Source organism: Anabrus simplex, chromosome 5 (genome assembly GCF_040414725.1).
Source record: "Anabrus simplex isolate iqAnaSimp1 chromosome 5, ASM4041472v1, whole genome shotgun sequence".
Lineage (NCBI taxonomy): Eukaryota > Metazoa > Arthropoda > Insecta > Orthoptera > Tettigoniidae > Anabrus > Anabrus simplex.
In genome coordinates, this window is record NC_090269.1 from 347655627 (window position 1) to 347680012 (window position 24386).

The window sequence follows — 24386 nt, forward strand, 5'->3', positions numbered from 1 at the left end:
TTTCCTCGTAAGATAGTTTCTTCGGATAAAATAGTGACTATTTTTCCAAAGGAAGAATGTAGTGTTTTTAGTAATCGAGGCGCGTTCACCGAAAAGCCGCCCAATGTGTGATAGGGGATACTGTTGAAATCCACTATTTATGGTCCAGAAAATCAGTGATAAAAAACTACGTTCTATATGCACTGTAAACCAATACTTAATACGATTGGTATGATATACATTTTAGCAAGATGTACATAGTAAATTTAAATGTAAAATGCCACTTTTCTTAAAGTACACATAAGTTTTCAATTATTTACGTGTACGTTGACGGACACTAAAGCAATTACGCTAGTGCACTAAGATGTTACAAGTACTTAGCAATATCAATGGCAGGATTAATTTCCAAATTACGCAGATAGTCAAAATCAAATTATTATAAATTTGTATATGTCAGTGAAAAGAATTCTAGTAGTGCGAAGCACCACAGATACTACCTCATGTAATACATATGTCCAGTAGAAATGCACAAGGTTCACTACCACAGAGCGGCAGCAAATATGACTAATTACACATATACACTCACCAGAAACCCAGGATTCAATATATTAGAAACATTACAATTACATGAAATCCTTTTTTAAGATTCACATGTACTATATCTGCTTAGCAACTGAACTTTCAACTGCATTTCTATTCTTCTTCTAAAATTCAATCCTTCAAAAGGTTTTCCTTTTACAAGTGTTCGTACAAATATTCACTGCACGGATACAACACTACACTAGAAGTTTTTATTAACGGACAACGTCAAATTGGCGAATCCACACATGGAGAAATACTCAAATATGACACTAATGCATGGAGGAAACACACAGCAAAATAGATATGAATACTCATTTACTCACGATTTATACGTGTTCTCTTCTCGGGCTAAATCAAATGGAGGTATCAGTGAGAATAAACCACTAATACACTTCTGCGCACGTAATAATTGAGAAGCTATTCTCTGGCAGGTTGTCCCATATTCAGAATTTTATACTGAAGCTTGTATCCGTCCATTTCATTAATCAGTCACGAATCGGATTTCACTGAAATATTCTCAAATGATTTCTTCAAATATTCTACACATTTTAGGGTTTACTACATATTCAGTCAAAATAAATGTTATCAATGTATTAATTAAGGAAAACATTCCGTTTCATTTTTCTCACAAGCAGATTGAATAAAACACAGTAGAATTCAAATGTAGTTTATCAACGACGCGTACAAGTAGTCTCTCGTCGCTTTTTACTAACGACGTCCACAGTGACGTGCAAGATTTATAGACTTAATATTCTAATAACTAATACAGTACTATTAATGTGGGAAGAGAAACAACATAGGGCATGAAATTTCCGAAGTCATTCGGGAAAATTATCAGTCCAATACTAACTACTATGAGTTGTGAAGTTCAAAACTATGGACAAAACATCGAACTACAACAAACGAACTTAAGCAAGAAAAGGGTTATAGTGCAGGAAAATGGAGTGCCAATAATCCGTAAAAACATACATACCGTTCAAGAAATACAGATTTCCCAGACGAAGTAACTTTTCAACACGAGTAGGCAACAAGCACTTATCAACAAATATTCTCAAATAAACACTTGCACCTGAATAACTTATTATAACCACACAGTTGGCAGAATATCTTTGGAGATACATTTTTTTAAATCTGCAAATTAATCCCATAATCGGAAGAGTTTTCCGCACACCAAGGAAGGAAATATTCCTTCCGGAAACGTGTAATGCATACCACAGCAGCAATGTACAATCAAATATTTTGTGTTTTTCAATAGTTCGCATTGGGCGAGCAGTAAATACATTCTCAACACTTCAGCTAGGATAAAGAAGTGCATTAAATCAAAACAAATATCTACAATTTTTGACTAACACAGATTGAGAGATACTCACATGTAATACGAATTATTTGACGTAAGACAGGAGATTGATGATGGTAAAATGGCTTCTACTCACGAAAATGATGAGGCTCACTTCTCTGGTTACAGCTATGTACATCACCCCATCCATCCCTGAAGCCTGGACAGTTCTGGACACGCTTTCGGATTCTTTAGCATGTCGACATTCCTTTATTCGCCATACGTCTACATTTTCCGTAGTATGACAGCACACATATTACCTAGAAGTGTTAGTAGAATAGTGAGAGCGAGTTACAGCGACTAAAACTATCAGGAAGTGAAATTAGAGGAAATGAGAAAGACATCCTTACTCACCTAAATATAGATTCTTCATCTTCTAGCTATATATATGCTGCTTCCATATTTCCTTATGCTACGAGTATTCTTCGTTTTGAATGCTGATGTTGGAAATAACACCTGTGCGAATTGTTGTCAAAATAATACTGGATAGGAACTATATACACCAAGGCCGGCTTTCCATATGTACCATACACTTATGGTCATTAACTATTTAAGGTCGTACAATATTTAATTAATGACATTGTTTCAAAGAAAAGGTCGTTAATTAGCGTTCATTTTCGGCTGTGCAACGAAATCTACAGCGTGGAGTGGTACAAAGGATTGCTATAGGTATTGAAGAACAGGTAGTAGATAAGAGCACGCAACGGATTTAAAAACTAATTAATATCAATGGTTCCAACGACACATACAGAACAAGGTATTTCCGAATCATGCACACCAATAATGAAGCGAACAAGAACAAGTACATATAGTAACAGACTAAGTAAGGAACCACTATAGAATGATCCCAGATGTCACCACACAAATAACCAACTACATAACTGACAAAATTGTATGAGAGAAAAACTAATATATATATGCGCGTAATATAGGTTCCTCGGATAGAATAGAGACTATTTTTCCAAAGGAAGAATGTAGTGTTTCTAGTAATCGAGGGGCGTTCACCGAAAATCCGCCCAATGTGTGATAAGGGATACTGTTGAAATCCAGAATTTATGGTCCAGAAATTCAGCGATAAAAAACTACGTTCTATATGCACTGTAAACCAATACTTATTACGACTGGTATGATATACATTTTAGCAAGATGTACATAGTAAATTTAAATGTAACATGCCACTTTTCTTAAAATACACATAAGTTTTCAATTATTTACGTGTACGTTGACGGACACTAAAGCAATTACGCCAGTGCACTAAGATGTTACAAGTACTTAGCAATATCAATGGCAGGATTAATTTACAAATTACGCAGATAGTCAAAGTCAAATTAATATAAATTTGTATATGTCTGTGAAAAGAATTCTGTTAGTGCGAAGCACCACAGATACTACCTCATGTAATAAATATGTCCAGTAGAAATGCACAAGGTTCACTACCACAGAGCGGAAGCAAATATGACTAATTACACATATACACTCACCAGAAACACAAAATTCAATATGTTAGAAACATTACAATTACATGAAATTCTTTTAAGATTCACGTGTACTATATCTGCTACATTAAGTTGTAATTCCACTAGCAAAGTAAAAACAAATAGATTTTTTCCGAAGGGCACTTAAATGCTATTCTCCATAGTAACTGAACTTTCAACTGCAGTAGTAATCTTCTTCTAAAATGCAATGCTTCAAAGGTTTTCCTTTTACAAGTGATCGTACAAATATTCACTGGATTGATACAACACTATACTAGGTGTTTTAATTAACAGACAACGTCAATTTGGCGAATCCACACATTGACAGATACTCAAATATGACACTAATGCATGGAGGAGACACACAGCAAAATAGATATGAATAGTCATTTACTCACGAGTCATTCGTGTTCTCTTCTCCGGCTAAATCAAATGGAGGTATCAGTGAGAATAAACTACTAATACACTTCTGCGCACGTAATCATTGAGAAGCTATTCTCTCGCAGGTTGTCCCACTTTCAGAATTTTATACTGAAGCAAGTATCCGTCTATTTCATTAATCAGCCACGAAGGGTATTTCACAAAAATATTCTCAAATTAATTACGCAAATATTCTACACATTTTAGGCATTTACTACATATTCACTAAAAATAAATGTTACACAAAGTATTAATTAAGGAAAACATTCCGTTTCATTTTTCTCACAAAATATTGAATAAAACATAGAATTCAAATGGAGTTTTTTCAGGGACGCGTACAAGTAGTATTTCGTCCCCTTTTATTAACGACGTCCACAGTGACGTGCATGACATAGACTTAATATTCTAATAACTATTACAGTACTATTTACGTGGGAAGAGAAACAACATAGGGGAAGAAATTTCCGAAGTCATTCGGAAAAATAATCAGTCCAATACTAAATACTATGAGTTGTGAAGGTCAAAACACTACACAAAACATCGAACTACAACAAACGAGCTTTAGCAAGAAGGGGGTTATAGTGCAATCCACGAATATCACTGTATAATCAAAGTTTACATTCACGCTGATAAGGTAATATTCTGGTTAACTCATTGATAATGCGATAGAAGTATTTCCTGTTGGAATATCAACACAAAAGTACCAGGAATTTATATTATGTTACGAGAAATATCTTTGGTGATACGTTTCTCCAAATTTGCTACTTAACTCATAATTGAAAGAGATTTATTCCCGGCAAGGAAAGAAATATTCCTGCCGAAAACGTATATATGATTACCGCAGCAGCAAAGTACAATAAAATATACATTGAATTATTTCAAACAAGTTCAAGTTAGATAATTTTCTATAAGACAATGCAGATCCGAAAAGTCTCCGCTAAACATTCACCTTGGTAGTGTAATGATAGCGACATTTTATTACCTTCAATAATGGTTCATTCAAGTACCATGTATATTTTCTCCTTCACTAAAAAGTGAATGCTTACGTAAATTTGTCAATAATTTTCCAAGCAGTTATAATATACGTTGACGAACTACAAAGCTAATTTTTGGTGACCAAAGGCCCCAAAATACTTAAATTCGGAGATGAAGGAATAAATGCCTAGTGAACGCGATGGCAAAATGAAAGTTACACACAGTGAAATGGTGCTAGAAAATGGAGTGCCAATAATTTGTAAATACATACATACCGTTCAGGAAATACAGATTTCCCAGAGGAAATAACGTTTCAACACGAGAAGGGAACAAGCACTTATCAGCAAATATTCTAACTAAACGCTTGCACCTGAATAACTTATTATAACCATACAGTTGGCAGAATACCTTTGGAGATAAATTTGTTCAAATCTTCAACTTAATCCCATAATTAGAAGAGTTTTCCTCACACCAAGGAAGGAAATATTCTTTCCGAAAACGTTTACATGCATACCACAGCAGCAATGTACAATAAAATATTTTGTGTTTTTCAATGGTTCCCATTGGGCGAGCAGTAACTACATTCTCAACACTGCAGCTAGGATAAGGAGGTGTATTAAATCATAACAAACAACTACAATTTGTGAATCACACAGATTGAGAGATACTCACAAGTAATACGAATTATTTGACGTAAGACACGAGATAGATGATGGTAAAATGGCTTCCACTCACGAAAATGATGAGGCTCACTTCTCTGGTTACAGCTACGTACATCACTCCATCCATCTCTCAAGCCTGGACAGTTCTGGACACGCTTGCCGCTTCTTTAGCTTGTCGACGTGCCATCATTCGCCATACGTTGTACATTTTCCGTAGTACGACGGCACACATATTACCTGGAAGTGTTAGTAGAATAGTGAGAGCGAGTTACAGTGATTAAAACTATCAGGAAGTGAAATTAGAGGAAATGAGAAAGACATCCCTGCTCACCTAAATATAGATTCTTCATCTTCTAGCTATATATATGCTGCGTCCATATTTCCTTACGGTACGAGTAATCTTCGTTTTGAATGCTGATGTTGGAAATAACACCTGGAGCGATTTGTTGTCAAATTAATACTGGATAGGAACTATATACACCAAGGCCCGGTTTCCATATGTTCCATACACTTATGGTCATTAACTATTTAAGGTCGTACAATATTTAATTAATAACATTATTTCAAAGAAAAGGTCGTTAATTAACGTACATTTTCGGCTGTGCAACGAAATCTACAGCGTGGAGTGGTACAAAGGATTGCTATAGGTATTGAAGAACAGGTAGTAGATAAGAGCAGACAACAGATATAAAAACTAATTAACATTAATGGTTCCAACGACACATAGTGAACAAGGTATTTCCGAATCATGCACACCAATAATGAAGCGAACAAGAACAAGTACATATAGTAACAGACTAAGTAAGGAACCACTATATAATGATCCCAGATGTCACCACACAAATCACCAACTTCATAACTGACAAAATTGTATGACAGAAAAACTTATATATCCGTGTAATATAGTTTCTTCGGATAGAATAGAGACTATTTTTCCAAAGGAAGAATGTAGTGTTTCTAGTAATCGAGGGGCGTTCACCGAAAATCCGCCCAATGTGTGATAAGGGATACTGTTGAAATCCAGAATTTATGGTCCAGAAATTCAGCGATAAAAAACTACGTTCTATATGCACTGTAAACCAATACTTATTACGATTAGTATGATATATATTTTTGCAAGATACACACAGTAAATTTAAACGTAACATGCCACATTTCTTAAAACACACATAAGTGTTCAATTATTTACGTGTACGTTGACGGACACAAAAGCAATTACGCTGGTGCACTAAGATGTTACAACTACTTAGCAATATCAATTGCAGGATTAATTTCCAAATTACGCAGATAGTCAAAAGCAAATTATTATAAATTTGTATATGTCAGTGAAAAGAATTCTAGTAGTGCGAAGCACCGCAGATACTTCCTCAGGTAATACAGATGTCCAGTAGAAATGCACAAGGTTCACTACCACACAGCGGAAGCAAATATGACTAATTACACATATACACTCACCAGATACACAAGATTCAATATATTAGAAACATTACAAATACATGAAATTCATTTAAGATTCACATGTACTACATCCGCTACATTATGTTGTAATTCCACTAGCAAAGCAAAAACAAATAGCTTTTTCCGAAGGGCACTTAAATGCTATTCTCCATAGCAACAAAACTTTCAACTGCAATTCTAACTTCTCCTAAAATTCAATACTTCAAAAGGTTTTCCTTTCACAATTGACCGAACAAATATATACTGCGCTGATACAACACTATACTAGGAGATTTAATTAACAGACAACATCAATTTGGCGAATCCACACATTGACAGATACTCAAATATGACACTAATGCATGGTGGAAACACACAGCAAAAGACATATTAATAGTCATTTACTCACGATTCATTCGTGTTCCTTTCTCTGGCTAAATCAAACGGAGGTATCAGAGAGAATAAACTACTAATACACTTCTGCGCACGTAATCATTGAGAAGCTATTTTCTGGCTGGTTGTCCCACTTTCAGAATTTTATACTGAAGCTAGTATCCGTCTACTTCATTAATCAGTTACGAAACGGATTTCACAAAAATATTCTCAAATTAATTATGCAAATATTCTACAAATTTTAGGCATTTACTACATAATAACTAAAAATAAATGTTACACAAAGTATTAATTGATGAAAACATTCCGTTTCATTTTTCTCACAAACATATTGAATAAAACATAGTAGGATTCAAATGTAGTTTATCAACGACGCGTACAAGTAGTCTTTCGACCCTTTTTATTAACGACGTCCACAGTGACGTGCAAGGCATAGACTTAATATTCTAATAACTATGACAGTACTATTAATGTGGGAAGAGAAACAACATAGGGCAAGAAATTTCCGAAGTCATTCGGAAAAATAATCAGCCCAATACTAAATTCTATGAGTTTTGAAGGTCAAAACACTAGACCAAACATCGAACTACAACAAACGAACTTTAGCAAGAAAAGGGTTATAGTGCAATCCTGTATATCACTGTATAATCAAAGTTTACATTCAAGCTGATAAGGTAATATTCTGGTTAACTCATTGATAATGCGATAGAAGTATTTCCTGTTGGAATATCAACACAATAGTACCAGGAATTTATATTATGTTACGAGAAATATCTTTGATGATACGTTTCTTCAAATTTGCTACTTAACTCATAATTGAAAGAGATTTCTTCCCGGCAAGGAAGGAAATATTCCTTCGGAAAACGTATAAATGATTACCGCAGCAGCAAAGTACAATAAAATATACATTGAATTATTTCAAACAAGTACAAGATAGATAATTTTCTATAAGACAATGCAGATCCGAAAAGTCTCCGCTAAACATTCACCTTGGTAGTGTAATGATGGCGACATTTTATTACCTTCAATAATGGTTAATTCAAGAACCACGTATATTTTCTCCTTCACTAAAAAGTGAATGCTTACGTAAATTTGTCAATAATTTTCCAAGCAGTTATAATATAGGGTGACGAACTACAAAGCTAATTTTTGGTGAACAAAGGCCCCAAAATACTTAAATTCGGAGAAGAAGGAATAAATGCCTAGCGAACGTGATGGCAAAATGAAAGTTACACACAGTGAAATGGTGCTAGAATATGGAGTGCCAGTAATCCGTAAAAACATACATACCGTTTAGGAAATACTGATTTCTCAGAGGAAATAACTTTTCAACACGAGAAGGGAACAAGCACTTATCAACAAATATTCTCAAATAAATGCTTGCACCTGAATAACTTATTATAACCATACAGTTGGCAGAATATCTTTGGAGAAAATTTTCTTCAAATCTGCAAATTAATCCCATAATTGAAAGAGTTTTCCTCACACCAAGGAAGGAAATATTCCTTCCGAAAACGTTTACATGTATACCACAGCCGCAATGTACAATAAAATATTTTGTGTTTTTCAATGGTTCGCATTGGGCGAGCAGTAACTACATTCTCAACACTGCAGCTAGGATAAAGGAGTGCATTAAAACAAAACAAACATCTACAATTTGCGAATCACACAGATTGAGAGATACTCACATGTAATACGTATTATTTGACGTAAGACACGAGATAGATGATGGTAAAATGGCTTCTACTGACGAAAATGATGAGGCTCAATTCTCTGGTTACAGCTCTGTACATCACTCCATCCATCTCTCACGCCTGGACAGTTCTGGACACGCTTGCGGCTTCTTTAGCATGTCGACATGCCATCATTCGCCATACGTTTTACATTTTCCGTAGCACTACGGCACACATATTACCTGGAAGTGTTAGTAGAAAAGTGAGAGCGAGTTACAGTGATTAAAACTATCAGGAAGTGAAATTAGAGGAAATGAGAAAGACATCCTTACTCACCTAAATATATATTCTTCATCTTCTAGCTATATATATGCTGCTTCCATATTTCGTTATGGTACGAGTATTCTTCGTTTTGAATGCTGATGTTGGAAATAACACCTGGAGCGATTTGTTGTCAAATTAATACTGGATAGGAACTATATATACCAAGGCCCGCTTTCCATATGTACCATACATGTATGGTCATTAACTATTTATGGTCGTACAATATTTAATTAATAACATTGTTTCAAAGAAAAGGTCGTTAATTAACGTACATTTTCGGCTGTGCAACGAAATCTACAGCGGAGAGGTACAAAGGATTGCTGTAGGTATTGAAGAACAGGTAGTAATTAAGAGCAGACAACGGATATAAAAACTAATTAACATCAACGATTCCAACGACACACACAGAACAAGGTATTTCCGAATCATGCACACCAATTATGAAGCGAACAAGAACAAGTACATATAGTAACAGACTAAGTAAGGAACCACGATATAATGATCCCAGATGTCACCAGATAAATCACCAACTACATGAGTATAACTGAAAAAATTGTATGAGAGAAAAACTTATATTACCTCGTAATATAGTTTCTTCGGATAGAATAGAGACTATTTTTGACTATTTGTCCAAAGGAAGAATGTAGTGTTTCAAGTAATTGAGGGGCGTGCACCGAAAATCCGTCCGATGTGTGATAGGAGATACTGTTGAAACCCAGAATTTATGGTCCAGAAATTCAGCGATAAAAAACTACGTTCTAAACGCACTGTAAACCAATACTTATAACGATTAGTATGATATACATTTTTGCAAGATGAACATAGTAGATTTAAACGTAACATGCCACATTTCTTAAAAGACACATGAGTGTTCAATTATTTACGTGTACGTTGACGGAGATTAAAGCAATTACGCTGGTGCACTAAGATGTTACAAGTACTTAGCAATATCAATGGCAGGAATAATTTACAAATTACGCAGATAGTCAAAAGCAAATTATTATCAATTTGTATATGTCAGTGGAAAGAATTCTAGTAGTGCGAAGCACCACAGATACTACCTCAGGTAATACACATGTCCAGTAGAAATGCACAAGGTTAACTACCACAGAGCGGAAGCAAATATGACTAATTACACATATACACTCACCAGAAACACAGGATTCAATATACTAGAAACATTACAATTACATGAAATTCTTTTCAGATTCACATGTAATATATCTGCTACATTAAGTTGTAATTCCACTAACAAAGCAAAAACAAATCGCTTTCTTCCGAAGGGCAGTAAATGCTATTCTCCACAGCAACTGAACTTTCAACTGCAATTCTATTCTTCTTCTAAAATTCAATGCTTCAAAAGGTTTTCCTTTTACAAGTGATCGTACAAATATTCACTGCACTGATACAACACTATACTAGATGATTTTATTAACAGACAACGTCAATTTGGCGAATCCACACATTGACAGATACTCAAATATGACACTAATGCATGGAGGAAACACACAGCAAAATAGATATGAATAGTCATTTACTCACGAGTCATTCCTGTTCTCTTCTCCGGCTAAATCATATGGATCTATCAGTGAGAATAAACCACTAATACACTTCTGCGCACGTAATCATTGAGAAGCTCTTCTCTGGCAGGTTGTCCCAATTTCAGAATTTTATACTGAAGCTAGTATCCGTCTATTTCATCAATCAGTCACGAAAAGGATTTCACAAGTATATTCTCTAACTAATTCTGCATATATCCTATACAATTTAGGCATGTAGCACATATTCACTAAAAATAAATATTACACAAATATTAATTAAGGAAAACATGCCGTTTCATTTTTCTCACTAACATATTGAATAAAACATAGTAGAATTCATCTGTAGTTTATCAAGGACGCGTACAAGTAGTCTTTCGTCCCTTTTTATTAACGACGTCCACAGTGACGTGCAAGGCATAGACTTAATATTCTAATAACTAATACAGTACTATTAATGTGGGAAGAGAAACAACATAGGGCAAGAAATTTCCGAAGTCATTCGGAAAAGTAATCAGTCCAATACTAACTACTATGAGTTGAGAAAGTCAAAACACTAGAAAAAACATCGAACTACAAGCAACGAACTTTAGCAAGAAAGGGATTATAGTGCAATCCACGAATATCACTGTATAATCAAAGTTTACATTCAGGCTGATAAGGTATAATTCTGGTTAACTCATTTATAATGCGATATAAGTATTTGATTTTGTCATATCAACACAAAAGTACCAGGAATTTATATTATGTTAAGAGGAATATCTTTGGTGATACGTTTCTCCAAATTTGCTACTTAACTCATAATTGAAAGAGATTTCTTCCCGGCAAGGAAAGAAATATTCCTGCCGAAAACGTATATATGATTACCGCAGCAAAGTACAAAAAAATATACATTGAATTATTTCAAACAAGTTCAAGATAGATAATTTTCTATACGACAATGCAGATCCGAAAAGTCTCCGCTAAACATTCACCTTGGTAAAGTAATGATAGCGACATTTATTACCTTCAATTATGGTTCAATCGAGTACCACGTATACTTTCTCCAAAACTAAAAAGTGAATGCTTACGTAAATTTGTCAATAATTTTCCAAGCAGTTATAATATAGGTTGACGAACTACAAAGCTAATTTTTGGTTAACAAAGGCCCCCAAATACTTAAATTCGAAGAAGAAGGAATAAATGCCTAACGAACGTGATGGCAAAATGAAAGTTACACACAGAGAAATGGTGCTAGAATATGGAGTGCCAATAATCCGTAAAAACATACTTACCGTTCAGGAAATACAGATTTCCCAGAGGAAATTACTTTTCAACACGAGAAGGGAACAACCAATTATCAACAATTATTCTCAACTAAACGCTTGCAACTGAATAACTTATTATAACCATACAGTTGGCAGAATATCTTTGGAGATAAAATTGTTCAAATCTGCAACTTAATCCCATAATTGGAAGAGTTTTCCTCACACCAAATTAGGAAATATTCTTCCTGAAAACGTTTACATGCATACCACAGCAGCAATGTACAATAAAATATTTTGTGTTTTTCAATGGTTCGGATTGGGCGAGCAGTAACTACATTCTCAACACTTAAGGTAGGATAATGAAGTGCATTAAATGAAAACAAACAACTACAATTTGTGAATCACACAGATTGAGAGATACTCACATGTAATACGAATAATTTGACGTACGACATGAGATAGATGATGGTAAAATGGCTTCTACTCACGAAAATGATGAGACTCACTTCTATGGTTACAGCTCTGTACATCACTCCATCCATCTCTCGCGCCTGGACAGTTCCCGACACGTTTGCGGCTTCTTTAGCATGTCGACATGCCATCATTCGCCATACGTTGTACATCTTCCGTAGTACGACGGCACACATATTACCTGGAAGTGTTATTAGAATAGTGAGAGCGAGTTACAGCGATTGAAACTGTCAGGAAGTGAAATTAGAGGAAATGAGAAAGACATCCTTACTCACCTAAATATAGATTCTTCATCTTCTAGCTATATATATGCTGCTTCCATATTTCCTTATGGTACGAGTATTCTTTCTTTTGAATGCTGATGTTGGAAATAACACCTGTGAGAATTATGGTCAAATTAATATTGAATAATAACTAAAGTCACCAAGGCCCGCTCTCCATATGTACCATACACTTATGGTCATTAACTATTTAAGGTCGTACAATATTTCATTAATAACATGGTTTCAAAGAAAAGGTCGTTAATTAACGTACATTTTCGGCTGTGCAACGAAATCTACGGCGTTGAGAGGTACAAAGGATTGCTATAGGTACTGAAGAACAGGTAGTAGATAAGAGCTGACAACGGATATAAAAACTAATTAACAACAATGGTTCCAACGACACATAAGGAACAAGGTATTCCCGAATCATACACACCAATAATGAAGCTAACAAGAACAAGTACACATAGTAACAGATTAGGTAAGGAACCACGATACAATGATCCAAGATGTCACCAGATAAATCACCAACTACATTAGTATAACTGAAAAAATTGTATGAGAGAAAAACTCATATTTCCTCGTAATAAAGTTTTTTCGGATAGAATAGAGACTCTTTTTCCAAAGGAAGAATGTAGTGTTTCTAGTACTCGAGGGGCGTTCACCGAAAATCCGCCCAATGTGTGATAGGGGATACTGTTGAAATCCAGAATTTATGGTCCAGAAATTCAGCGATAAAAAACTACGTTCTATATGCACTGTAAACCAATACTTATTACGATTAGTATGATATACATTTTAGCAAGATATACATAGTAAATTTAAACGTAACATAGACTTTTCTTAAAATACACATAAGTGTTCAATTATTTACATGTACGTTGACGGACACTAAAGCAATTACGCTGGTGCACTAAGATGTTACAACTACTTAGCAATATCAATTGCAGGATTAATTTCCAATTTCTAGTAGTGCGAAGCACCACAGATACTACCTCAGGTAATACATACGTCCAGTAGAAATGCACAAGGTTCACTACCACAGAGCGGAAGCAAATATGACTAATTACACATATACACTCACCAGAAACACAGGATTCAATATATTAGAAACATTACAATTACATGAAATTCTTTTAAGATTCACATGTGCTATATCTGCTTCATTAAGTTGTAATTCCAATAACAAAGCAAAAACAAACAGCTTTTTTTCCGAAGGGCACATAAATGCTATTCTCCATAGCAACTGAACCTTCAACTGCAATTCTATTCTTCTTATAAATTCAATGCTTCGAAACGTTTTCCTTTTATAAGTGATCGTGCAAATATTCACTGCACAGGTACAACACTATACTAGGTGTTTTAATTAACAGACAACGTCAATTTGGCGAATCCACACATTGACAGATACTCAAATATGACACTAATGCATGGAGGAAACACACAGCAAAATAAATATGAATAGTTATTTACTCACGAGTCATTCGTGTTCTCTTCTCTGGCTAAATCAAACGGAGGTATCAGTGAGAATAAACCACTAATACACTTCTGCGCACGTAGTCATTGAGAAGCTATTCTCTGGCAGGTTGTCCCACTTTCAGAATTTTATACTGAAGCTAGTATCCGTATATTTCATTAATCAGTCACGAAACGGATTTCACAAATATATTCTCTAATTAATTCTGCATATATCCTATACAATTTAGGCATGTACCACATATTCAATAAAAATAAATATTACACAAATATTAATTAAGGAAAACATGCCGTTTCATTTTTTTCAGAAACAGATTGAATAAAACAGAGAATTCAAATGGAGTTTTTTCAGGGACGCGTACAAGTAGTATTTCGTCCCTTTTTATTAACGACGTCCACAGTGACGTGCAAGGCATAGACTTAATATTATAGTAACTCTTACAGTACCATTAATGTGGGAAGAGAAACAACATAGGGGGAAAAAATTTCCGAAGTCATTCGGAAAATTAATCAGTCCAATACTAACTACTATGAGTTGTGAAGGTCAAAACACTAGACAAAACATCGAACTACAACAAACGAGCTTTAGCAAGAAAAGGGTTATAGTGCAATCCACGGATATCACTGTATAATCAAAGTTTACATTCACGCTGATAAGGTATAATTCTGGTTAACTCATTGATAATGCGATAGAAGTATTTCCTGTTGTCATATCAACACAAAAGTACCAGGAATTTATATTATGTTACGAGAAATATCTTTGGTGATACGTTTCTCCAAATTTGCTACTTAACTAATAATTGAAAGAGATTTCTTCCCGGCAAGGAAAGAAATATTCCTGCCGAAAACGTATATATGATTACCGCAGCAGCAAAGTACAATAAAACATACATTGAATTATTTCAAACAAGTTCAAGTTAGATAATTTTCTATAAGACAATGCAGATCCGAAAAGTCACCGCTAAACATTCACCTGGTAGTGTAATGATAGCGACATTTTATTACGTTCAATAATGGTTCATTCAAGTACCACGTATATTTTCCCTTTCACTAAAATGCGAATGCTAAAGTAAATTCGTCAATAATTTTCCAAGCAGTCTCAATATACGTTGACGAACTATAAAGCTAACTTCTGGTGACCAAAGGCCCCAATATACTTAAATTCGGAGAAGAAGGAATAAATGCCTAGTGAACGTGATGGCAAAATGCAAGTTACACACAGTGAAATGGTGCTAGAAAATGGAGTGCCAGTAATCCGTAAAAACATATATACCGTTCAGGAAATACAGATTTCCCAGAGGAAATAACTTTTCAACACGACAAGGGAACAAGCACTTATCAGCAAATATTCTAACTAAACGCTTGCACCTGAATAACTTACTATAAACATACAGTTGGCAGAATATCCTTGGAGATAAATTATTTCAAATCTTCAACTTAATCCCATAATTAGAAGAGTTTTCCTCACACCAAGTAAGGAAGTATTCCTTCCGAAAACGTTTACATGCATACCACAGCAGCAATGTACAATAAAATATTTTTTTGTTTTTTCAATGGTTCGCATTGGGCGAGCAGTAACTACATTCTCAACACTGCAGCTAGGATAAAGAAGTGCATTAAATGAAAACAAACATCTACAATTTGTGAATCACACAGATTGAGAGATACTCACATGTAATAAGAATTATTTGACGTAAGACACGAGATAGATGATGGTAAAATGGCTTCTACTCACGAAAATGATGAGGCTCACTTCTATGGTCACAGCTCTGTACATCACTCCTTCCATCTCTCACGCCTTTACAGTTCTGGACACGCTTGCCGCTTCTTTAGCATGTCGACATGCCATCATTCGCCATACGTTGTACATTTTACGTAGTACGACGGCACACATATTACCTGAATGTGTTAGTAGAATAGTGAGAGCGAGTTACAGCGATTAAAACTATCAGGAAGTGAAATTAGAGGAAATGAGAAAGACATCCTTACTCACCTAAATATAGATTCTTCATCTTCTAGCTATATATATGCTGTTTCCATATTTCCTTATGGTACGAGTATTCTTCGTTTTGAATGCTGATGTTGGAAATAACACCTGGAGCGATTTGTTGTCAAATTAATACTGGATATGAACTATATACACCAAGGCCCGCTTTCCATATGTACCACACATTTATGGTCATTAACTATTTAAGGTCGTACAATATTTAATTAATAACATTGTTTCAAAGAAAAGGTCGTTAATTAACGTACCTTTTCGGCTGTGCAACGAAATCTACGGCGTGGAGAGGTACAAAGGATTGCTATAGGTATTGAAGAACAGGTAGTAGATAAGAGCAGACAACGGATATAAAAACTAATTAACAACGATGGTTCCAACGACACATACAGCACAGGGTATTTCCGAATCATGCACACCAATAATGAAGCGAACAAGAACAAGTACATACAGTAACAGACTAAGAAAGGAAACACTATATAATGCTCCCAGGTGTCACCAGATAAATCACCAACTACATTAGTATAACTGAAAATTTGTATGAGTGAGAAACTTATATTTCCTCGTAAGAGAGTTTCTTCGGATAGAATAGAGACTATTTTTCCAAAATAAGTATGTAGTGTTTCTAGTAATCGAGGGGCGTTCACCGAAAATTCTCCCAATATGTGATAGGGGATACTGTTGAAATCCAGAATTTATGGTCCAGAATTTCAGCGATAAATACTACGTTCTATATGCACTGTAAAACAATACTTATTACGATTAGTATGATGTACATTTTAGCAAGATATACATAGTAAATTTAAACGTAACATGCCACTTTTCTTAAAATACGCATAAGTGTTCAATTATTTACGTGTACGTTGACGGACAATAAAGCAATTACGCTGGTGCACTAAGATGTTACAAGTACTTAGCAATATCAATGACAGGATTAATTTCCAAATTACGCAGATAGCCAAAATCAAATTATTATAAATTTGTATATGTCAGTGAAAAGAATTCTAGTAGTGCGAAGCACCACAGATACTACATCAGGTAATACATATGTCCAGCAGAAATGCACAAGTTAACAGACTAATTAAGGAACCACGATATAATGATCCCAGATGTCACCAGATAAATCACCAACTACATAACTGACAAAATTGTATGAGAGTGAAACTTACATTTCCTCGTAATATAGTTTCTTCGGATAGAATAGAGACCTTTTTTCCAAAGGAAGAATATAGTGCTTCTGGTAATCGAGGGGCGTTCACCGAAAATTTTCCCAAAGTGTGATAGGGGATACTGTTGAAATCCACAATATATGGTCCAGAAATTCTGCGATAAAAAACTACGTTCTATATGGACTGTAAACCAATACTTATTACGTTTAGTATGACATACATTTTAGGAAGGTATGCATAGTAAATTTAAACGTAACATGCCACATTTCTTAAAATACACATAAGTGTTCAATTATTTACGTGTACGTTGACGGACACTAAAGCAATTATCCTGGTGCACTAAGATGTTGCATGTATTTTGCAACATAAATGGCAGGTTTAATTTCCAAATTACGCAGGTACTCAAAGTCAAATTATTATCAATTTGTATATGTCAATGAAAAGAATTCTAGTAGTGCGAAGCACCACAGATACTACCTCAGGTAATACATATGTCCATTAAAAATGCACAAGGTTCACTAGCACCGAGCGGAAGCAATTATGACTAATTACGCATATACACTCACTAGAAACACAAGATTCAATATATTAGGAACATTACAATTACCTGAATTTCTTTTAAGATTCACATGTACTATATATGCTACATTATGTTGTATTCCTACTAGCAAAGCAAAAACAAATCGCTTTTTTCCGAAGGGCATTTAAATGCGATTCTCAATAGCAACTGAACCTTCAACTGCAATTCTATTCTTCTTCTAAAATTCAATGCTTCAAAAGGTTTTCCTTTTACAAATGTTCGTACAAATATTCACTGCAATGATACAACACTATCACTAGGTGTTTTAATTAACAGACAACGTCAATTTGGCGAATCCACACATTGACAAATACTCAAATATGTCACTAATGGATGGAGAAAACACACAGCAAAATGGATATGAATAGTTATTTACTCACCAGTCATTCGTGTTGTCTCCGGCGAAATCAAACGGAGGTATCAGTGAGAATATATACTAATACACTTCTGCGCACGTAGTCATAGAGAAGGTATTATCTGGCACGTTGTTCCACTTTCAGAATTTTAAACTGAAGCTAGTATTCGTCCTTTTCATTAATCAGTCTCGAATCGGTTCTTACAGAAATATTCTCAGATTAATTCTGTAAATATTCTACACATTTTAGGGATGTTCCACATATTCGCTAATAATAATTGCTACACTGTGTATTAATGAAATAAAACATTCGGTTTCATTTTATTCACAAACAGATTGGTATAAAACATATTGGAATTCAAATATAGAGTATCGGGGTAATGGTCTGGTTAACTCATTGATAATGTGATAGAAGTATTTCGTGTTGGAATATCAACACGATAGTCCCAGGAATGTATATTATGTTATGGGAAAAGTAGTGAAATACATTGAATTATTTCAAACAAGTTCGACAGAGATAATATTCCATAAGATAATGCAAATCTAAGAAGTATCCGTAAAACATTCACGTTGGTAGTGTATTGAATGCAACATGTTATTACTTTCAATAACGGTTCATTCTAATACCACGTATATTTTCTCCTTCACTAGAAGATGAATGCTTACGTAAATTTGTCTATAATTTTCCAGGAAGTCAAATGTATGTTGACAAACAACAACACGAATTTATGGTGACCTATAGCCTGTAAATATTAAATTCGGTGAAGGGGGAATGTGGCGAATTGGCGATTGTGATTGGCAAATAGAAAGTTACACACAGCGAAAAGGTACTAGTAAATGGAGTGACAACATTCCGTACCAACACATGTACACTTTTGGAAATACATATATCCCGAAGGGTCTCACGTTTTAACCCTGGGGGAACAATCAAATATCAACAAATATTCTTACCTAAACACTAGCACTTATTATAAATATATAGTTGGGAGAATATCTTTGGAGATAAACTTCTTCAAATATGCAATTTAAACTCATAATTAGAAAGGTTATCCATACGGCAATGTATTACATATTTTTTCCGGAAACGTTTTCATGCATACCACAGCAGCAAGGTAATGTGAATGATACATCTATTCTTCGATGGTTCCCCTTGGGTGAGCTCTTCACAATATTCTCAACATTGAAGCTAGACCAAAATTGTGCATTAATTCCAAAGCAACATCTATAATTGTGAATCACACAGACTTAACTATACTCAGTTATAATACTAGTACTTTGAAGAAATACTTCAGGTATTTGATATAAAGCTGATGAAGTGATTCACACAAATGAAGAGGAAATCACCAGGTACTGTATGTAATGAAAGACTAAATACTCGCTCTAACTTCAGACTACACCGGTCATAGTCTAGCAGTAACACTGTTACCTAAAAACGAACCACTATATCCGTATAATTGTTACGTCCAGGGTGATAAGGTGGACTTTCCGTTTAACACCTTGGTGAAGTTATAGATATATGTTTTATCAGTACACCATACCGACTGTCCTAGCAGTATATATTATGGTATAACAAATCTTCGGATATACAATGAATTATTTCAACCAGTACAAAAAAGACGATGTTGTACAACATAATGCAGATAAAGAATATCTCCGCAAGATAAATGACTTGGATGCGCACTCAAAGCAACAAGTTATTACCTTCAATATACTCTCATACACGTGCCACTGTATGCTCTCCTTATTTGGAATGAGGAGAATTAGATAAACCTGCCAATAAAATGACAAGCATTCAAAATATATGTTCACACACAATGAACTTTATTACATGATGCCTTAAAAACTTCAGGTTATTAAGATTGGAACGGACAGAATAAATCCTCGCAAATAGGATTGAGACAAGCGTGTTATACACAGCGGAAATGCACCAGTATACGGAATGTTATATTGTGAATAATCACATAATCCCAATACAGATTTCGTGAACGAAGACACGTTTCAACAAGAAGAGAAAAACAGATATCGAGAAATTTGTTTAGCGCTAGAACATGACAAACACATTATTAGCATATACCCTTTGGAGTATAATTTTTGCACGCGTGCAAATATAACTCGTAATTAGAAGTTTATTTCACACAGCGAGGAAGAGAATACGCTCATAATCTTTCCGAATGAATTTACATGCATCCCATAGCAGCCACGTACAATTAACTATACTTCTATTTTCAATGGTTTGTTTTGGGCGAGTTCGTAAAGATAATATCAACACTGCAGCTAAGCTAAAGAAGTGCATTAATTCAAAACAAACATCTACAATTTGTAAATCACACAGATTAAGATATACTCAAATATATTGCAAATACTTTGGAGATGGTGGTGGTGACCATTGTTTTAAGAGGAAGTAAAATTAGCCAACCATCCTCTATATAATACTATTCACAGAGAAAAATGGAAGAAATCAGACAATTCGAAAAAATTACGATATCGGCCAAAGGAAGACAAGGGCCACGAAGGGCGTGAAAATGAAAGACTCCCCAGCCCTCGCAAACATAAGAGCGTAGGGGTCGGAAAAGAACAAGAGTTGACCAAGGGAGGTCGGATAGGATAGATGAAAGTGAGGAGCCTGGCACAAGTAAGTGGAAGCGATGCCAGGACTCAGCTAAGGGCCCCGCGGTCGCCAACCCACGCTCCAAAGTTCAGAGCCCCTAGGGCCCCTTTTAGTCGCCTCTTACGACAGGCAGGGGATACCGTGGGTGTTATTCTACCACCCCCACCCACAGGGGGTATACTTTGGAGAAAAACACATGATAGATGATATAAAATGGCTTCAACTCACGAAAATGATCAGGCTCTCTTATCTGGTTACAGCTCTGTACATCACTCCATCCATCAATCACGCCTGGACAGTTCTGGACACGCCTGCGGCTTTTTTAGCATGTCGACATTTATTCATTCTCCATACTTCGCACATTTTCTGTAGTACGACGGCACAATTATTACCTGGAAATGTTAGAAGAATGGTGAGAGGGAGTTACAGCGATTAAAATTGTAAGGAAGTGAAATAAAAGGAAACGCAATAGACATCATTACTCACTTAAATATAGATTCTTCACCTTCTAGCTACATATATATGCCGCTTCCGTAATCCCTTCTGGTACAGGAATTCTTCGTTTTGTATGCTGCTTTTGGAAACAGCGCCTGTGAGAATTGTTGAAAGAAATTGAAACTGGATAATAACTATATACCCTAAGCCCCGCTTTCCATATGTACCATACACTTATGGTCCCCAACTATTTAAGGTCATACAAAATTTAACAAATAACATTGTTTCAAAGAGCCGGTCATTAATTAACGTACACATACAGCTGTGCAACGAAATCTACAGCATCGAAACGCAAAAACGATTGCTGTGGGTATTGATGATCAGGTAGTAGATAACAGTAGACAACGGATATAAGGACTAAATAATATCAAATTGTCCAACGACGAATATAGACAAGGTATTTCCGAATCATGCACACCAATGAAGAAGCGATCAAGAACAAGTACATATAGTATCGGACTAAGATAGGAACGACGACATAATGATCCTCGATGTCAGCAGACAAATCACCAAACATATTAGTATAACTGAGAAAAGTAAATGAGAGAAAGAGTTATATTTCCACGTAAGATACTTTCTTCGGATAGAATAGAGACTATTTTGCGTAAGGAAAAATGCAGTGTTTCTAGTAATCGTGGGTGTTCACCGAAAATTCCCCCAATGTTTGATAGGAGATACTGTTGAAATCCATAATTTATGGTCCTGAAATTCAGCGCTATACAACTACGTTCTATATACATTGTAAAACACTACTTATTACGATAAGTATGATATACATTTTAGTAAGATGCACATAGAAAATTTTAACGTAACATGCCACTTTTCTTAAAATACACATAATTGTTCAGTTATTTACGTGTACGTTGACGGACACTAAAACAATAATCCTGGTGCACTAACATCTTACAAGTATTTAGCACAAGATATGGCAGGTTTAATTTCCAAATTACGCTGATAGTCAAAAAGAAGTTATTCTAAATTTGTATATGTCAATGAGAAGAATTCTAATAGTGCGAAGCACAACAGATACCACGTCAGGTAAAACATACGTCCAGAAGAAATGCACAAGTATGACTACCACGCAGCAGAAGGAAATATGAACTAATTACACATATACTATCACCTGAAACACATGATACAATACATTAGAATTATACAATTACATGAAATTCTTTTAGGTTTCACATGTACTGTATCTGCTCTATTGAGTTGTAATTCCACTAGCAAAGCAATAACAAATCCCCTTTTTCCGAAGGTTATTTGCGAGCGCTCCTCAATAGCAACTGAACTTTTAACAGTAAATCTATTCTTCTTCTAATCATAAATGCATAAATAGGTTTTCCTTTTGTAAGTGTTCATAAAAATATTCACCGCACTCATAAAACACTATACTAGGTGTATTAATTCACAGATAACACCAATTTGGCTAATCCACACATTGAGAGGTACACAAATATCACACCAATTCATGGAAGAAATACACAGCAAAATAGATATGAAGAGTCATTTACACACAAATCACATTGGCTCCCTTCTCCGGCTAAATCAAATGGATGTATCAGTGAGTATAAACTAATTATACAATTCTGCGAACGTAAACGTTGAGAACCAATTCTCTGATCGGATGTCAAATGTTCAGAATTTCGTACTGAAGCTATAAATCGTCTTTTAAATAAATCAGTCTCGCATCGGATCTCACAGAAATATTCTCAGATTAATTCTGCAAATATTCTACACATTTCAGGCATGTACTACATATTCATTAATCATAATTGGTACACAAAATATTAAAATAATTAAAAAAAACATTCCGTTTCACTTTTCCCACAAACAGCTTGGAATAAAACATAGTCGAATTCAAATGTAGAGTATCAGGAACGCATAGAAGTAGACTTTCGTCTCTTTTTATTAACGACGACCACGGTGACGAGCAAGACATAGACCTAATGTTCTAATAAATATTACAGTACTATTAATGTCCGGTAAGAAACAACATAGGGCAAGAAATTTTCAAGTCATTCGGAAAAGTAAACAGTATATTCCAAACTCTATGAGTAATGAAGGTCTAAACACTAGCCAAAACTTCGAACTAGAATCAACGTACTCTAGCATGTATCCCGTTATAGAGAAATCCACAGATATCACTGTATAATCACAGTTTATATTCACGCTGATATGGTAATCGTCTTATTATTTCATTGAAAATGTGATAGAAGTATTTCATGTTTGAATATCAACACGATAGTCCCAGGAATGTATATTATGTTTTTGGAAATAGAGTGAAATACATTGAATTATTTCAAACAAGTTCAAAAAAGGCAATTTTCTATAAGAAAATACAGATCCAGACAGTCTCCGCTAAACATTCAGGCTGGTTGTGTATAGAAGGCAACATGTTATTACCTCCAATAACGGTTCATTCAAATACCACGTATATTTTCCCCTTCACTAAAAATTGAAAGCTTACGTAAATTTGTCAATAATTTTCCAAGGAGTCAAATATACTTTGACAAAGTACAACGCGAGTTTTTGGTGACAAAAAGCCCCAAAATAATTAAATACGAAGTAGAAGCATTAAATGCAAAGCGAAGGTGATTGTCAAAATGGAAGTTACACACAGTGATAGGTGCTAGTAAATGGAGTGTCAATAATCCGTACAAAAACACATACCCATGTGAGAAATAATAATAATAATAATAATAATAATAATAATAATAATGATAATGTTATTTGTTTACGTCCCACTAACTACTTTTTAAGGTCTTCGGAGACGCCATGTGAGAAATACAGATTTCCCAGAGGAAATAACTTTTCAACACAAATGGCAACAAACACATATCAACAAAGCGAAGCAGACTTTCAACGTATTAGTTCGTGTTACGTAGCCTACATGTAGTACGTGTTGAAGAGATGTTAAGTACAGAACAAA